Below are 16,255 nucleotides of genomic sequence, written 5' to 3' on the forward strand. Positions count from 1 at the left end.
AACTCTTTCAGGTTACACTCATTTCATGGAGAAGAAAGAATTTTTTTTGTACGAGTCTTTTAAGTGTTATCTTCAAATTTGTGTGATATTTAAGTTCAGTGTTTTACTGGATAACTTTGCTACAATAAAACAATGTTACAGGCAATTTTTAAGTCTTTTTATTATTCAGTCTTCATTTTTGGTCTATGTTTATCTCAAATGGGGCAAAGGGCTACACTTCACCCCATTTTGTGGGGTAAAACACTAGATTTTTTTGTAAATTCTAAATTTCTCTGTAACTGATAATCTGTATGTACGCCCCAACAAATATACAACGTTGAATCAGGGTCTTCATAAACAACAATACTACACAACACGACTACAACCACTATAATGGCGTCCAGCCGAAGGTTCAAATTATCCCGCGACTGCAGCGCCATCAGTGAGTCTAGTTATTTTTTACAAGGTCTTTGCTAATTAATTAGGAGTGGTCTGTCTGTATCGAGATCTGAAAGAGACTAGACGCATATGATGACGTGTGAAAAAAATGTACACTCGCCAAGTATTATTAACTTTGTGAATGTATTACGTAAAGGATGGGTGTGAAAATATATTAAGGACAGTTTTAAAAAGTTGTTTGAATATTTATTCATTAATCCATGAAATTACTTCGTCATAAATGTTTGGACGATCGTGAGGATCTGCAAGGACACTAGTAATAATGGAGGGAAACACCAACGTCTCACCACAGTGTTGAAGTAGTACAAGAAATCATTTTAAGAAGAGATATAAGAACATTTTTAATTTTTGTTTCTGTGTATTCATAACGAAATCTTATTATTCCATTTTTTCTTCATTGGCTATGGTGACTCCTCAGATAGTCGAAACCCCTCGTTTATCTGATAATGTATTCCAAAATAATCTTAAAAAATTCAATCCTCTAAATAATATTTCCCTCATCATTTCGAAATCCTTTTCCCATAATTTTACAAATGGCGCCCTAACAGTGACCGCGATCTCCAAAACATTTACGTGCAACTACAATAAAAACTAGAGTCCATTATTGGATATGTACATTGTACTAATAATTACTTTTTGTTGCATATTTGTGGTATATGAGGAAAAAAGACGAAAAGACAATTAATAGTTCCTGAAAACAAGAAACGTTCAAACACTCCAAATATACTGAAAATTACAAAATTCTGCATTACGAGAAAACGTGAATAAGACAATGTTCAAGGTCGGATCAAGAGCATTGTTGAATTTTAAGCATGTGAGAGGAATTCCACCATGATCTCATCCTTTGTTCAATTTCCCAACCTTTGCAGCAAACAACAAAGTCCAACCTTGTAACATGTATTCTTGTAGTATTTGTTATGTAACAGTACCACAATTACATACCACCTTGTTGCGAACAAAAAGTAATTTCTAAAGATATAAAAAAAGTTTTCTGCAAGAATTTAACATTTTTATATATTCGAATATCAAGTATGTTAGTCAAAAATGGAACCCAACAACACGCAACAAATAACTATTAATAATAGTGAAAGTGAAAATGTCGAAGTGTCGACAAGTTTGCCAATAAGAGATGACAGTAACGAATGGCTATAATGCAGTCATTTGTGTACATACAGAAATTGATGGTATACATTCAAATAACACAAAAATAACTACATAAATTGCTGGGGTGCGGTAATATAATACGAAATTAGCGAACAAAATCATTAGCTTGGATACAAAATTAACTTCAAAAATCGATACTGTTGCAACAGAACAGAAGTCGACAATCTAGATCAAAAAAAAAAAAATTCAAATGTGTGTGAAATCCTATGGGACTTAACTGCTAAGGTCATCAGTCCCTAATCTTACACAGTACTTAACCTAATTTATCCTAAGGACAAACACACACACCCACGCCCGAGGGAGAACTCGAACCTCCGCCGGGACCAGCCCCACAGTCCATGACTGCAGCGCCCAAGACCGCTCGGCTAATCCCGCGCGCAATCTCGATCAAAAACTTTGTAATGGTGTCAGTGTGGTAGAACAAAAAACATCAATACATTAGTTGGTGATCTTGAAATTTTTCTTGATAATGGGATACAGATCTATCAGGGACCACTAGCCCACTTGACACGAAGTTTTTTGGTATGAATATGCAGTTAAGCCAAAAGTTATCAGACACTGAAAAGGAACATAAAGTACGAAAGGTAGTGGGGGCGTAAGAAGCCTTGAAAAATGAGTACAAAAATCTGACTGGATTGGTCACGACTAGGCAGACAAACGTAGCTGAAACTGCATCGACTGACAGAGAATTGTCAGAGGACGTACACAAACTCAAGCAACATGTTGGTCCCTTAAAACTGGATCATTCCTTTGTAAGAGCGAAATGTGGAAAGCTTAAGAAGGGTGTAATCTACATCTACATGATTACTCTGCTATTCACAAAAAAGTGCCTGGCAGAGGGTTCAATGAACCACGTTCAAGCTGTCTCTCTCTACCGTTCCACTCTCGAACGGCACATGTGAAAAACGAGCCCTTAAATTTTTTTATGTGAGCCTTGATTTCTCTTATTTTATCGTGATGATCATTTCTCCCTATGTAGGTGGGTGGCAACAGAATGTTTTCACAATCGGAGGAGAAAACTGGTGACTGAAATTTCATGAGAAGATACCGTCGCATCGAAAAACGCCTTTGTTTTAATGATTGCCACTCCAATGCACGTATCATGCTTGTGACATTATCTCCTCTATTTCGCGATAATACTAAACGGGCTGCCCTTCTTTGTACTTTTTCGATGTCATCCGTCAGTCCCACCTGATGTGGATCCTGCACCGCACAGCAATACTCCAGAATAGGGCGGACAAACGTGGTGTAAGCAGTCTCTGTAGTAGACATGTTGCACCTTCTAAGTGTTCTGCCAATGAATCGCAGTCTTTGGTGGGCTCTACCCACAATATTATCTGTGTGATCGTTCCAATTTAGGTTATTTGTAATTGTAATCCCTAAGTATTTAACTGAATTTACAGCCTTCAGATTTGTGTAACTTGTAGCGTAATCGACATTTAGCTGATTTCTTTTAGTACTCATGTGAATAACTTCACACTTTTCTTTATTCAGGGTAAACTGCCAATTTTCGCACCTTACAGATATCTTATCTAAATCATTTTGCAAGTCGTTTTGATCATCTGATGACTTTACAAGACGGTAAATGACAGTATCATCTGCAAACAATCTAAGTCGGCTACTCACTATGTCGTTAATATAGATCAGGAACAATAGAGGGCCTATAACACTTCCTTGGGGAACGCCGCATATTACTTCTGCTTTACTCGATGACTTTCTGTCTAATACTACGAACTGTGACCTTTCTGACAGGAAATCACGGATCCAGTCACACAACTGAGGCAGTACCCCGTAGGCACGCTGTTTGGTTAGAAGACGCTTGTGAGAAACGGTGTCAAAAGCCTTCTGGAAATCTAAAAATATGGAATCAATTTGACATCCCCTGTAGATAGCACTCATCACTTCATGAGTATAAAGAGCTAGCTGTGTTTCACAAGAACAATATTTTCGGAATCCGTGCTGACTGTGTCAATAAATCGTTTTCTTCGAGGTACTTCATAATGTTCGAATACAGTATATGTTCCAAAACTCTATTGCAAATCGACGTTAGTGACATAGGCCTGTAATTCAGCGGATTGCTCCTACTTCCCTTTTTGGGTATTGGTGTGAGTTGAGCAATTTTCCAGTCTTTAGGTACGGATCTTTCTGTGAGCGAGTGGTAGTATATAATTGATAAATATGGAGCTATTTTATCAGTATACTCTGAGAGGAATCTGACTGGTATACAATCTGCACCAGAGGCCTTGACTTTATTAAGTGATTTTAAGCTGCTTTGCTACACCGAGGATATCTAATTCTATGTTTCTCATCCTGGCTGTTGTTCTTGATTGGAGTTCAGGAATATTTACTTCGTCTTCTTTGATGAAGAAGTTTCGGAAAACCGTGTTTAGTAATTGTGCTTTAGTGCCACTGTCATCAGTGTCTTCACCGTTGTTATCGTGCAGCGAAGGTATTGATTGCGTCTTGCCACTGGTGTGCTTTATGTATGACCAGAATCTTTTCGGGTTTTCTGCCAGATTTCGAGACAGAATTTCGTTGTGGAAATGATTAAAAGCATGTCGCATTAAAGTACGCGCTATATTTCGAACTTCTCTAAAACTTTGCCAATCTTGGCGATTCTGCGTTCTTTTAAATTTGGCAAGCTTTTTTCGTTGTTTCTGGAACAACGATCTGACCCGTATTGTGTACCATGGGGGATCAGTACCATCATTTATTAATTTATGTGGTATATATCTCTCCATTGTTGTCGATACTATCTCTTTGAAAACATTTCACAACTTTTCTACACTTACATGATCAGAACGGAAGGAGTGAAGACTGTCTCTTAAGAAGGCGTTAGGAGCATTTTTATCAGCTTTTTTTAAATAGATACACTTTGCGTTTCTTTTTGATGGGTAGGTGTTACGGTATTCAGCCCAACAGTAACTGCCTTGTGGTCGCTAATCCCTGTATTCGTCACAATACACACTATTTGTCCAGGATTATTTGTTGCTAAATGTCAAGTATGCTTTCGCAACCATTCACGCTTCGAGTGGGCTCATGAACTAATTGTTCAAAATAATTTTCTGAGAAAGCATTCAGTACAATTTCGGATGACGTTTTATGCCTGCCACAGGCTTTAAAAGTATAATTTTTCCAGCATATCGAGGCTAGACTGAGGTCACCACCGACTATAATTGTCTGAGCGGGATACTTATTTGAAATGAGACTCAAGTTTTCTTTGAACTGTTCAGCAACCACACTACTGGCCATTAAAATTGCTACACCACGAAGATGACGTGCTACAGATGCGAAATTTAACCGACAGGAAGAAGATGCTGAGATATGCAAATGATTAGCTTTTCAGAGCATTCACACAAGGTTGGCGCCGGTGGCGACACCTACAACGTGCTGACATCAGAAAAGTTTCCAACCGATTTCTCACACAAACGGCAGTTGACCGGCGTTGCCTGGTGAAACGTTGTTGTAATGCCTCGTGTAAGGAGGAGAAATGCGTACCATCACGTTTCCGAATTTGATAAAGGTCGGATTGTAGCCTATTACGATTGCGGTTTATCGTATCCAGACATTGCTGCTCGCCTTGGTCGAGATCCAATGACTGTTAGCAGAATATGTAATCGGTGGGTTCAGGAGGGTAATACGGAACGCCGTGCTGGATCCCAACGGGCGTCTTATCCGCATGGCTGTAAGAGATCGTGCAGCTACGTCTCGATCCCTGAGTCAACAGATGGGGTCGTTTGGAAGACAACAACCATCTGCACGAACAGTTCGATGACGTTTGCAGCAGCATGGACTATCATCTCGGAGACCATGGCTGCGGTTACTCTTGGCGCTGCATCACAGACAGGAGCTCCTGCTATGGTGTACTCAACGACGAACCTGGGTTCACGAATGGCAAAACGTCATTTTTTCGGATGAATCCAGGTTCTGTTTACAGCATCATGATGGTCGCATCCGTGTTTGGCGACATCGCGGTGAACGCACATTGGAAGCGTGTATTCGTCATCGCCATACTGACGTATCACCGGGCGTGATGGTATGGGGTGCCATTGGTTACACGTCTCGGTCACCTCTTGTTCGCATTGACGGCACTTTGAACAGTAGACTTTACATTTCAGATGTGTTACGACCCATGGCTCTACCCTTCATTCGATCCCTGCGAAACCCTACATTTCAACAGGATAATGCACGACCGCATGTTGCAGGTCCGGTACGGGCCATTCTGGATACAGAAAATGTTCGACTGCTGCCCTGGCCAGCACATTCTCCAGATCTGTCACCAATTGAAAAACGTCTGATCAGTGGTGGCCGAGCAACTGGCTCGTCACAATACGCCAGTCACTACTCTTGATGTACTGTGGTATCATGTTGAAGCTGCATGGACAGCTGTACCTGCACACGCCATCCTAGCTCTGTTTGACTCAATGCCCAGGCGTATCAAGGCCGTTATTACGGCCAGAGGTGGTTGTTATGGGTACTGATTTCTCAGGATCTATGCACCCAAATTGCGTGAAAATGTAATCACATGTCAGTTCTAGTATAATATATTTGTCCAATGAATCATCTGCATTTCTTCTTGGTGTAGCAATTTTAATGGCCAGTAGTGTATATCTTCTTGAGTCGGGGGGTCGGTAAAACGATCCAATTAATAGTTTAGTCCAATTATCAGGTATAACCTCTACCCATACTATTTCACACGAACCGTCTACTTCAATTTCGCTACAAGGCAAACTACCTCTGACAGCAATAAATACTGCACCACCAACTGTAGTTAATCTATCCTTTCCTAATACTGTTAGATCGTTTGAAAAAATTTCGGCTGAACTTATTACCGGCAAGCCAACCAGTCAACTAATGACAGTGGGGGGGCAGCTACAACAACAATAAAGGTAGGAACCACTACATCCAATATAGTAAAGTGCAACAAATGTATCATCCATTCGCACCACCTCAGGGGTATAATGAGAACCGTAATTTCGGAAACAACAGAAGAAACGGTGACAGAGGCCATAACAATAGGGATTACAGTAAACAACATCGCAGTCCCCAACACCGTAATAACCAGAATGGATGGAATAAAGCATATAGTCCAAATGACAACCCACAACAAAATTTTGGTAATAGTAATAATCAACCACCGAGTAACTACAATAATAACAGTGGTTATGGGAGTGGGAGAAACCCAGAACACGGTCATGCTGCTCCTGGTCAAATACAAGGCCTTACGTGAAACACTTCTGAACCCATGATACACACAGATGTGATGGATGGAGGGAAGCAGCGATCGGACATGCCAAGCCCCCGCCTAAGACTGAACTGAAGTGGGGGCAAAAGGCTTTTGAATAGCTATTTTGTAAGATATGATAAGAGGAATGACACGAGGGGTAATGTTTATACCGATGAAGACATGAGTAATATTAAATGATTCGAGGAGGAAGTACAAGTTATTATAAATGTCAAAATTGGAACACAGAGTTACAGGCTGTCCTAGACACTGGCGCCATGGCGAATTTATTTTCGTAAATTCTATTTGACGAGCTGCAGAACAAACTGAATTCGCTACCTCGAGAGATTACAGGGCACTCTCACCTTTCATATAGTGTCATGCTCCTTAATGTTCATAGGAAAGGTGATCTTTATTGCTTGGTTGCTACATTTGATATGATCTGACTTCATTCATATGATGAAATGGTTGGCAGTATTTTAACGCTCTTGCTTGTGTGGTGTAGTGAAGGCGTAGTGGTACGCTTTACCTGCGTTCGTAGGAAGAGGGTGCCGACGGCAGTAAAAGCGTACGGCGGCTGAGAGCCGAGGCGAACTTTTTTTCTGTGGAACCTGGTGAAAACGTTTGCTGACAGCCAAGTCCCCCGGTCTCACTGCGCAGACACATTGGGTGGCGCCAGTCGGTCGGCGGCTGCGTCCAGGTAGGTTGATAAGGGCCAATGGCTGGCAATAAAGCAGAGTATGGGCCCTTGTTAGGTAGAAAACGGATGAGATGGCTGAGAGTTCCTGCGAATTCCGTGGGATGGGGCAGTGGCGCCCAGGCTTCCAGACTCTGCTACAAAACATATTTGTGAAGGCACAAGACTTTTAGGGAGTTTGTGGCTGTTCTTTGGAAAGTTCGAAATGGACGCAACAGGGGAGATAACGATCTTTTTATGGAGGGCTGTGGTTCCATCCAAGTCATGCTTTTAGCAAAGACACGGCGTAAATGCGTGGGAAAGAGGGCGTGAAGCTGAATCTTTTTTCCTTTTCTCCCAATTAATTTTTAATGTCGCTGGTTTGCCAAATCTGTGTATGCATAGCAGGGGGGCGGTCTCCCAGCTTCGAATGCCAAGCTCCAGCTCTTGATTAGCTTTTGCTAAAGTGGGTGTAGTCTAAGCATGTAAATGTGCTATGCTACCAAGCTGCGGAGGAAAGCTGTAGAGAAAGAGAAGCTCACACACTTGTACTGGCACTTCGCTAGTAAAGAATGGCAGGTCTCTACCTAGATGGTGTCCTTTGCTAGTGTTCCACTTAGAGCCTATGCCAGTCACCATCTGAAACGTCAGAGATATTGCTTCTTGCATCACGCACACAACGAGTTATGCGTGGGTGTACTTATTTGCTTTGAGTTGGCTGTCTTAACATTTGACATATTCTGTCACGTATAGTCGTGTCATGGAGTCAAATTGGTTTGGCAGTCCAGCAAACGGATCCACCTGCACACTGGAATCCACCGGGGTTTCAGAGGGCCATAGGGAAGTATCTGCATTCTGAATCAGGCCGTGTAATTGCATATTTCCGGGCGCGCGCCGTTACTAACAGATTGTCGGTGTCCTTGACTGCAGTCAGTGAGCGTCGCACTGTGCCGCCCTCACCTACAGAAAGGTAAAGTACTGGCTGCTACGCCGCAGGGCTCCAATATATTCTTCTCAGCACCCTGTTCCCTGGAACCATATTTTCCTTTATGGAATATTAGAGTATAGATACTTGATAGTAGTGTAGTTTTTGGGCCATACACAGATTCACATTTACGAAGTCAGATAAAGCGATTAGTTCTGGTTAGGGTGGTGTGTTGATCCCCAGCTGATCACTTTGGTAACCATAGATCGCATATTATTGAAAGTGTCTGTCAAATAAAAATGTTTGTCTGGCGTTTCTTTAGTCATCTTTTGTCATGTGACGTTAAGAATGAATAAATCAATTGTTATAGAGACCACAACTTCTCCCAGTGTTCTGATTTACATTACCTTTGCCATTTTATTAAAGTCTTGGTTGCGACTGAAAGACTCGGAAGATTGCAACCTTACCAGTACAAAATTGTCACATTATAACTGCACTGGGTAGTAAACCAAAAGCTGTCAGGCCGCAAACTTAGATAGCTATTAACACAAATGAAAACATATTTATGTGCACATTTTCAGTAGTCGAAAATTAATGATTAATTGTTTGTAAGGCATCAATTTTTCAAGAAGTATCAGGTAAAGATTGATCTAGGCAAAGGTAAGTGCCTTTTGTATGTTGACGAAAAACCCATTCCAGTTGATTTGTTGAAAGCAAAGGTAAACGTCCAAGGTCATTTGACAAACAAAGTTAATATTCAGTTGATGTGTCCTGAAATTTTATATAAACGCGAAACATTTAATGACGTATATAATGGAAGAAGGTGAAGGAACCATGTGAAAACACACACTTATATATAGATTGAGTTGTAAATATAGTTTAAAGTAAGGTAAGTAAGATGACTTGAAAGGAATTAGTTTGTAAGAGAATTTATGTTTGTAATACTATTTGAAAAGGTTAACATTCCTAATGCTTTGTGCACTGAAGGTATTCATCGATAGTAGGCATATATATGCAACAATACTGTCTGCACTATGTACGTACGGCGTGGCAGAAAAGGGGATTGTTTGGAAGGTCATTCAACCCCCCCCCCCCCACACACACACACTTCTTCTTCTCATGTAATTACAGGAGAATACAGCAATCATCTCGCCCATGCACAGGACTGCAAAATACTAGCAATACGCTGTTCAGATTTCTACGAAGCAGCAAGCATTACCACATGCAACTAAAAGGACAATTAATCTGATCACTCATATAAAGATTTTTTAATTCATTTGAAAGTAAATGGTGTAAATAGAACTTTGTTGGCTAATGCTAACACATTCTCCTGTGGTATTAAGCAGTGATAAGTACTCTAAATAGTGAGGACCAAATCATGTGCATATTTATTGTAAGGAATAAGACACACTTGACAGCTTGACTGTTTGAATTAATAAATGTAGCACCAGTGTTGTTATACTTTGTAAACTTGTAGGTAAAACAGGAAATGGATTAAGATAGTGGGAAGCAATATTATAGAAAAAGGAGACTGAGAATAAAAAAAAAATAAATGCTAAAAAAAGGAATATATAAAAGAGGAACTTGTACAGAAAATTGGAATAGTAATCAACATATACATCATTTCCGCTCTTTTTATTGCTCATGAATACCACACATTGCAGGTTGTACCACTATACAGAGAGACCTTCAGAGGTGGTGGTCCAGATTGTTGTACACACTGGTACCTCTAATAAACAGTAACACGTCCTCTTGCATTGATGCGTGCCCGTATTCATCGAGGCATACTATCCACAAGTTCATCAAGGCACTGTTGATCCAGATTGTCCCACACTTCAACGGTGATTCAGCGTAGATCGCTTAGAGTGGTTCGTGGGTCATGCCATCCAAAACAGCTCTTTTCAATCTATCCGAGGCATGTCGATAGGGTTCATGTCTGGAGAACATGCTGACCACTATTGTCGAGCGACGTCATTTTCCTCGTTATCCTGAAGGAAGTCATTCACAAGATGTGCACGATGGGGGCGCGAATAGTCGTCCATGAAGACGAATACCTCGCCAATATGCTGCCGACATGGTTGCACGATCGATCGGAGAACGGCATTCACATATCATACAGCCATTATGGCGCCGTCCATGACCACCAGCGGCATACGTCGGCCCCACATAATACCATTCCAAAACAACAGGGAACCTTTGCCTTGCTGCACTCGCTGGGCAGTGTGTGTGTCTAAGGCGTTCTGCCTGACCAGGTTGCCTCCAAACACGTCTCCGACGATTGAAGGCATATGTGACACTCATCAGTGAAGGGAAGGTGATGCCAATCCTGAGCGACCCGTTTGGCTTGTTGTTGGGCCCATCTGTACCGCACTGCACAGTGTCGTGGTTGCAAAGATGAACCTCGCCATGGAGATTGGGATTGAAGCTGGCATCATGCAGCCTTCTGCACACAGTTTAAGTCGTAACACGACGTCGTGTGGCTCCACGAAGAGCATTATTCAACAAGGTGGCGTTGCTGTCAGGGTTCCTCCGAGCCATCACCCACAGCAGTAGTAGCCCTTGGGCAGCCTGAGCGAGGCATGTCATCGACAGTTCCTGCCTCTCTGTATCTCCTACATGTCTGAACAATATCGCTTTGGTTCACTCCGAGATGCCTGAACATTTCCCTTGTTGAGAGCCCTTCCTGGTACAAAGTAACAATGCGGACACGATCGAAACGTGGTATTGGCCGTCTAGGCATGGTTGAACTACAGACAACACGAGCCGTGTACCTCCTTCCTAGTGGAATAACTGAAACTGGCTATTGGACCCCTCTGTCTAATAGGCTCTGGGCGGATTTAGCGACATCTCTGAACAGTCAAAGGGACTGTGTCTGTGATCCAATATCCACAATCAACGTCTATCTTCAGGAGTTCTGGGAACTGGGGTGATGCAAAACTTTTTTTATGTGTGTATTTACAAGCAAAGAAACACACAGAGGAAGCAAAACTATATACAACGAGATTACTAAGCGAACAAAAGAACGAGTTATACAAAAACTAAGTGCGCTTTGCATTCTGCTAGCTACACCTACTTAATCTAAGGACGCCTTATGCTAAGTTTGCTATGAACATAAGTTACTCAGTTACAAATTGCACGAAACTAAAGCTAGCAAAACTTTTATCTAATTGAATTACTACTTTGCTAGAACGCTGAAAGGAATGATAATTATACACATGAACGGATTCGACGCAGCACATTGAGCAGGAGCAAGCTACAAAGTAAGTTAAATAGTCACAATACAAAATGTGATCCTGTAAACACGTCACTTCAGGTGAATTCACTGTCAGATATTAAAACAAGAAGGTAATAGCGCGATTTGTTCTTAGGAAAGCAAATAAATTGAAGTTTCTAGCAATCTGTAGAAGTATGTAGCTGCAAAATTTATATGTATGTGTATATGTGAGTGGAGAAGTTATCTAGGCCGTGGGAGACGATACGTATATTTAAGAATTTATGTAATTATTAACACTGGATAGGGTATGTTGCGAATGCACGACCCAATTGAAATTAATATTAATTGTAGGTGGCAAGTACCCAAGAAGCCTCCGCTACCCCCCCCCCCCTATTCCGTTAGTTTATAAGTATGTATGTTTGTGTCTGTGTATAAGTGGTAATGAGAATTATCTACGACGGTAGGCTTGAACTCTTTTGCATTACTTCGAAAGGGAAAGAACAGACAAAAGTCGTAGTAATGACAGCCTGTGTGATGGAATACTGACGCAGTCATTGAGCACCAAACACAATGATGATTAGGCTATTGTGCAAATCACTTGAAAGAAAGTATCACAATATCCTTATTAATTCTTTATGTCAAATTATACATAAGGTATAAACACATTACTGAATATTCTATTACTCTAAGGTATGAGATTACAAGTTCTTAGCAACACACACACACACACACACACACACACACACACACATATATATATATATATATATATATATATATATATATATATATATATATATATATAGTGATGTTTTCCAATGCAGTGAAAGTTGAATAACTTTTGAAGATGAAGGTAGCTAGTAATAGTCAAAATTTAACAACTAGCTGACTAATAAGTTACTAATTAAGTCTTTTCGTATCCTTTCCTCATGTGTGGTGGAAATCTTGTATATATGATGACAGCAATATTCATGATTTTCACACTCATTTTGCGGATGTTTTCTCTCTTGTAATGGCATTTTTCTATTTCTCAGAAAGAAGGAAGTTCACATCAAAACTAGCTAGTAAGGTGATGTTAAATGGGACCCCCAATTTAACTGTAAAAGTACATAAGTTTTAAAAACTTTAATCCTTCATAAAAATAGCTATATGTTCTTTTGTAATTAGCTTTAAGTTTCATGTATTTGTATCTGTATGTAAATGTTCTATGCAAATATGGCTGATCAAAACATGTGAATCAGAAAAAATGATAATGCAGTGAATTAAATGTCCCAAGGTGCTATGATAAAGTGGTAATGTGCAGTGCAGTTGAAGTGTTGCATAGTACCTCAAACAGTGAGGCACCCACCCAGTGAAAAATTAATGTGCTGTGCATCATTAAAATTACACTCTTCGAATATACAGATTTTATCTACAAACCTGGAGAAGGAATTCATTTAATAATGACGCCAAACCTTACGAGCAGAACAGTGACACATTGTTGGCGAAGGTATGTTGTACATCATGTACTGGGATAATTTCGTCGGGTATGGATGTTCTGGTGGATTCTTAAGGTGATGCACATCTGTGCTGTCATCAGAATCTTCATATTACAAAGACAAAGACAAAGACTCCACACAGTTACAAGAGTAGTTCATGCACAAGCTCAGATGGCACTGTGTACCAGTAAAGACAATACAACGACTACTCAAACAATGAACACTAGCTGGCTTTGGCCAGTGACATTGCAAATGGCAGTCAAATCCACAAGTATACCCAACTAATGGTATCACCAAAAACAAATGTTTCCTTTCTTTTGAAGCCACTAAGGACTTTGTGTATTCCTACAATATTAATGGCAAAGTTTGCAAAACTTAATAATGAAAGGACGAAGAACAAATGTGTCATGTATCCCTTTTACTTATGTATTGGACCAAGAAAGGAGAAATGAAAATTTTACATGGATACATATGTCTACGTACTATAATAGTAGTAAATTTTCTCATATTTGTATAAGGCACAGTATAAAATATTCTTACAGTTTCCGGTCAGTAAGTAAGTAAGTCAAAAGTAAGTGTATTTTCTTTTCTTTTTCACAATTCAACTGTTCACAATAATGACTGCCATAGCACCGTCACGGAGTAAGGCGCGTTTGCTTCTTGTGCTGGGCTTATAGCTTCTGTAACTAGCGTGGCAACCACGTGCCCGTGTCGATCAACCGCCCACATTCTAGCACTCTCCTGACGCACGTTACAAAGCTCTCTGTGGCATTGTAGCGAGAAGGAAGCGACTCTGCCTTACTTCTCTGGTTTCTGTATTACTAACCTGGTGTCTTGCTGCTTCGGTAGTCCCTCGTCGCACAGTAGTAGTGCTCAGGTGCCAGGTTCAATGTAGGTTTGTGGTCCTGCTGAAGTGGGGTTGTCGGGATGCCAATTGTCAAATGTTAATATGTCTCGTACTACACTCGTTTTAATAAAGAATACTTTGAAACACACGTCACAGAATTTCCAGTATGGCAGCTCTTGGCTACGCTGTTATATTCAAACCCTAACAACAACCAATTTCAAATGGCTCTGAGCACTATGGGACTTAACTTCTGAGGTCATCAGTCCCCTAGAACTTAGAACTACGTAAACATACCTAACCTAAGGACATCACACACATCCATGCCCGAGGTAGGATTTGAACCTGCGACCGTAGCGGTCGCAAGGTTCCAGACAGAAGCGCCTAGAACCGCTCGGCCACTCCGGCCGGCCCCTAACAACACATTTCTCACTTTCCATACTCGTGATAGACACTGCCCACGACACGTGACGTTCATTGATAACTAATACCTTCACTTTATATCTTTGTTAACAGCTGGAATATTTACTCGCGACCGTTATTTTTGAGTCGCCCCCGGTTACTCGACCGTGCGTTTTGAGTAGCGCCTCGTTACTGACTCGCGCTGTCTTCTCGACGGACAAGAGAGACCCTACCTTTCTCCCTCAAGCAATAGGGACACTTCACTCGTCGCCTACGCATATATACATCAAAACTTTCAGCCAATGGGCGTTTAGATCGCTGTTGCTAGGCGGATCTGACGTCGCATTTGCGGACATTGTTACGGAAGTTTGTCTCGGAACACTGTCTCTGATTGTAGACCCTACTCCCGAATAGTCGGATCTTGTCCCTACTGAGGTTGCACAACATTGCCTCCAATGATATTATCATTAATGCTCCTTGCTGACGCATAATTGTCAGATGTACATGTAGCCTGGCTGCTACTGAGCATTCCCTATCGCATAAAAGTGCGTAATACTAAGCATAAACGAGTGAAAAGAATACACGGATCCATTCCTCCCCTTCTTTTATTTCCAAAATTGAGTATGCTCGAAGACCTTGATTAAGTCTGAAATATTCTCGGTTGGGTGTCTCTTGTCTTTGGTTGACATCTTTAACCATTTGTGTTACTGAATCTGGTACATACTCTAGTATCATTGGTTATCGATTACTGTGCTCATCGTTACACTATCCTTAACATGATATAGCTATAAAGATGTATGTCCTGATAAATTGAGTATGTATTCTATCTTCAACAGTACTTCTGATTTTTATCTGGTGCCTTCAGAGTGGCACCTTTCTAGCTTTAATTCTCTTCTGAATACACAATGAACACTATATAACACATACCTTATTTAAAATTAAATATTTATTCAGATGTACTCTTGTCTCATCTGAGATGGACCATCTATTCATATACCACTTCCTTTTAGCTCATCTAAAGATTTACACATTAATCATTTCCATACCCAATACAAAACCAGCTAAGGGCTTTTAATAACTTATCAAGTTGCCATTTGGTGTATCTTATTTTATAATGCCTATTTTCTACTCTGTAGCAGACCATGTACCTTAACCATTGGCTATGTAATTGCCGTTCTATTAGTCACTGGGTCACTATTTTTCGTCTTTTTTTCCGTCAGCGAATGCCGTCCATCTCACTTTTATAACTTTAAAGCATTGGCTATGTTATGGCTGTTCTATTGGTCATAAATCAATTTGAAGTTCACTACTCTAGAAATAATTTTTGAAACGTACAATTCGTGATGGGGTAAGCTGGGAGACGAGAAGAAAGTGTGGTGCTGACGCCCCTGTGAGTGTGGGAACAGCAAGTGATGTGGTGTGTAGTCATAGCTGAGGCTTTGCAGACCGGCTGTCCCGCTTTATTATGCTCTGCGTCGCTCTAGGCCCCATCCATGGATTACATGTAACAATTTGAACATATATGTAGTCAGCAGTTAATACTATTTTAACATAGCTTCCAAGTAACATTCGATATACATTTTTTTCAATTTCTGTTTCATTCTTTTCAGTCGGTTCTGTGCGATCAAGCAATGCAACTGCTGTTTTCAGGTCCTGTCCACTGATCTTTTATTCCTTCATTTCGTGTATGTCTTACAATAATCTAAGACACTTTTATTGGTACGACTTTTTTTTCATCATCTTCTTACAATTTATTAGGAGATCAGTTCCCTTTATCGCCTACCCTTTTTGTTTTCTTATTTTGTTTCTATTGGCGAACCATTGACTATCTCATTATCTTGACTTGCGTCAAGATTTTTACATAGTATGGATTACCTTCTCCTACTCTTA

The 16,255-nt window shown here is 40.5% G+C and overlaps 1 protein-coding gene across 3 annotated transcripts in view; it reads left to right on the forward strand.

The window, feature by feature from the left end:
- The window catches only part of LOC126199866 (uncharacterized), a 164,497-nt gene that overhangs the window by 69,839 nt on the left and 78,403 nt on the right, over positions 1–16,255 (forward strand). Inside the window, exon 1 of one of the 3 annotated variants that reach the window (XM_049936663.1) lies at positions 8,454–8,472. The exons of the other annotated variants lie outside the window; for them this stretch is intronic. The gene's annotated coding sequence lies outside the window, so the exon portion shown is untranslated. Of the gene's footprint in view, positions 1–8,453; positions 8,473–16,255 lie in introns of those variants that run through there. 3 annotated transcript variants of the gene reach the window in all.

Source organism: Schistocerca nitens, chromosome 1 (assembly GCF_023898315.1).
Source record: "Schistocerca nitens isolate TAMUIC-IGC-003100 chromosome 1, iqSchNite1.1, whole genome shotgun sequence".
In the NCBI taxonomy this organism is placed as follows: domain Eukaryota; kingdom Metazoa; phylum Arthropoda; class Insecta; order Orthoptera; family Acrididae; genus Schistocerca; species Schistocerca nitens.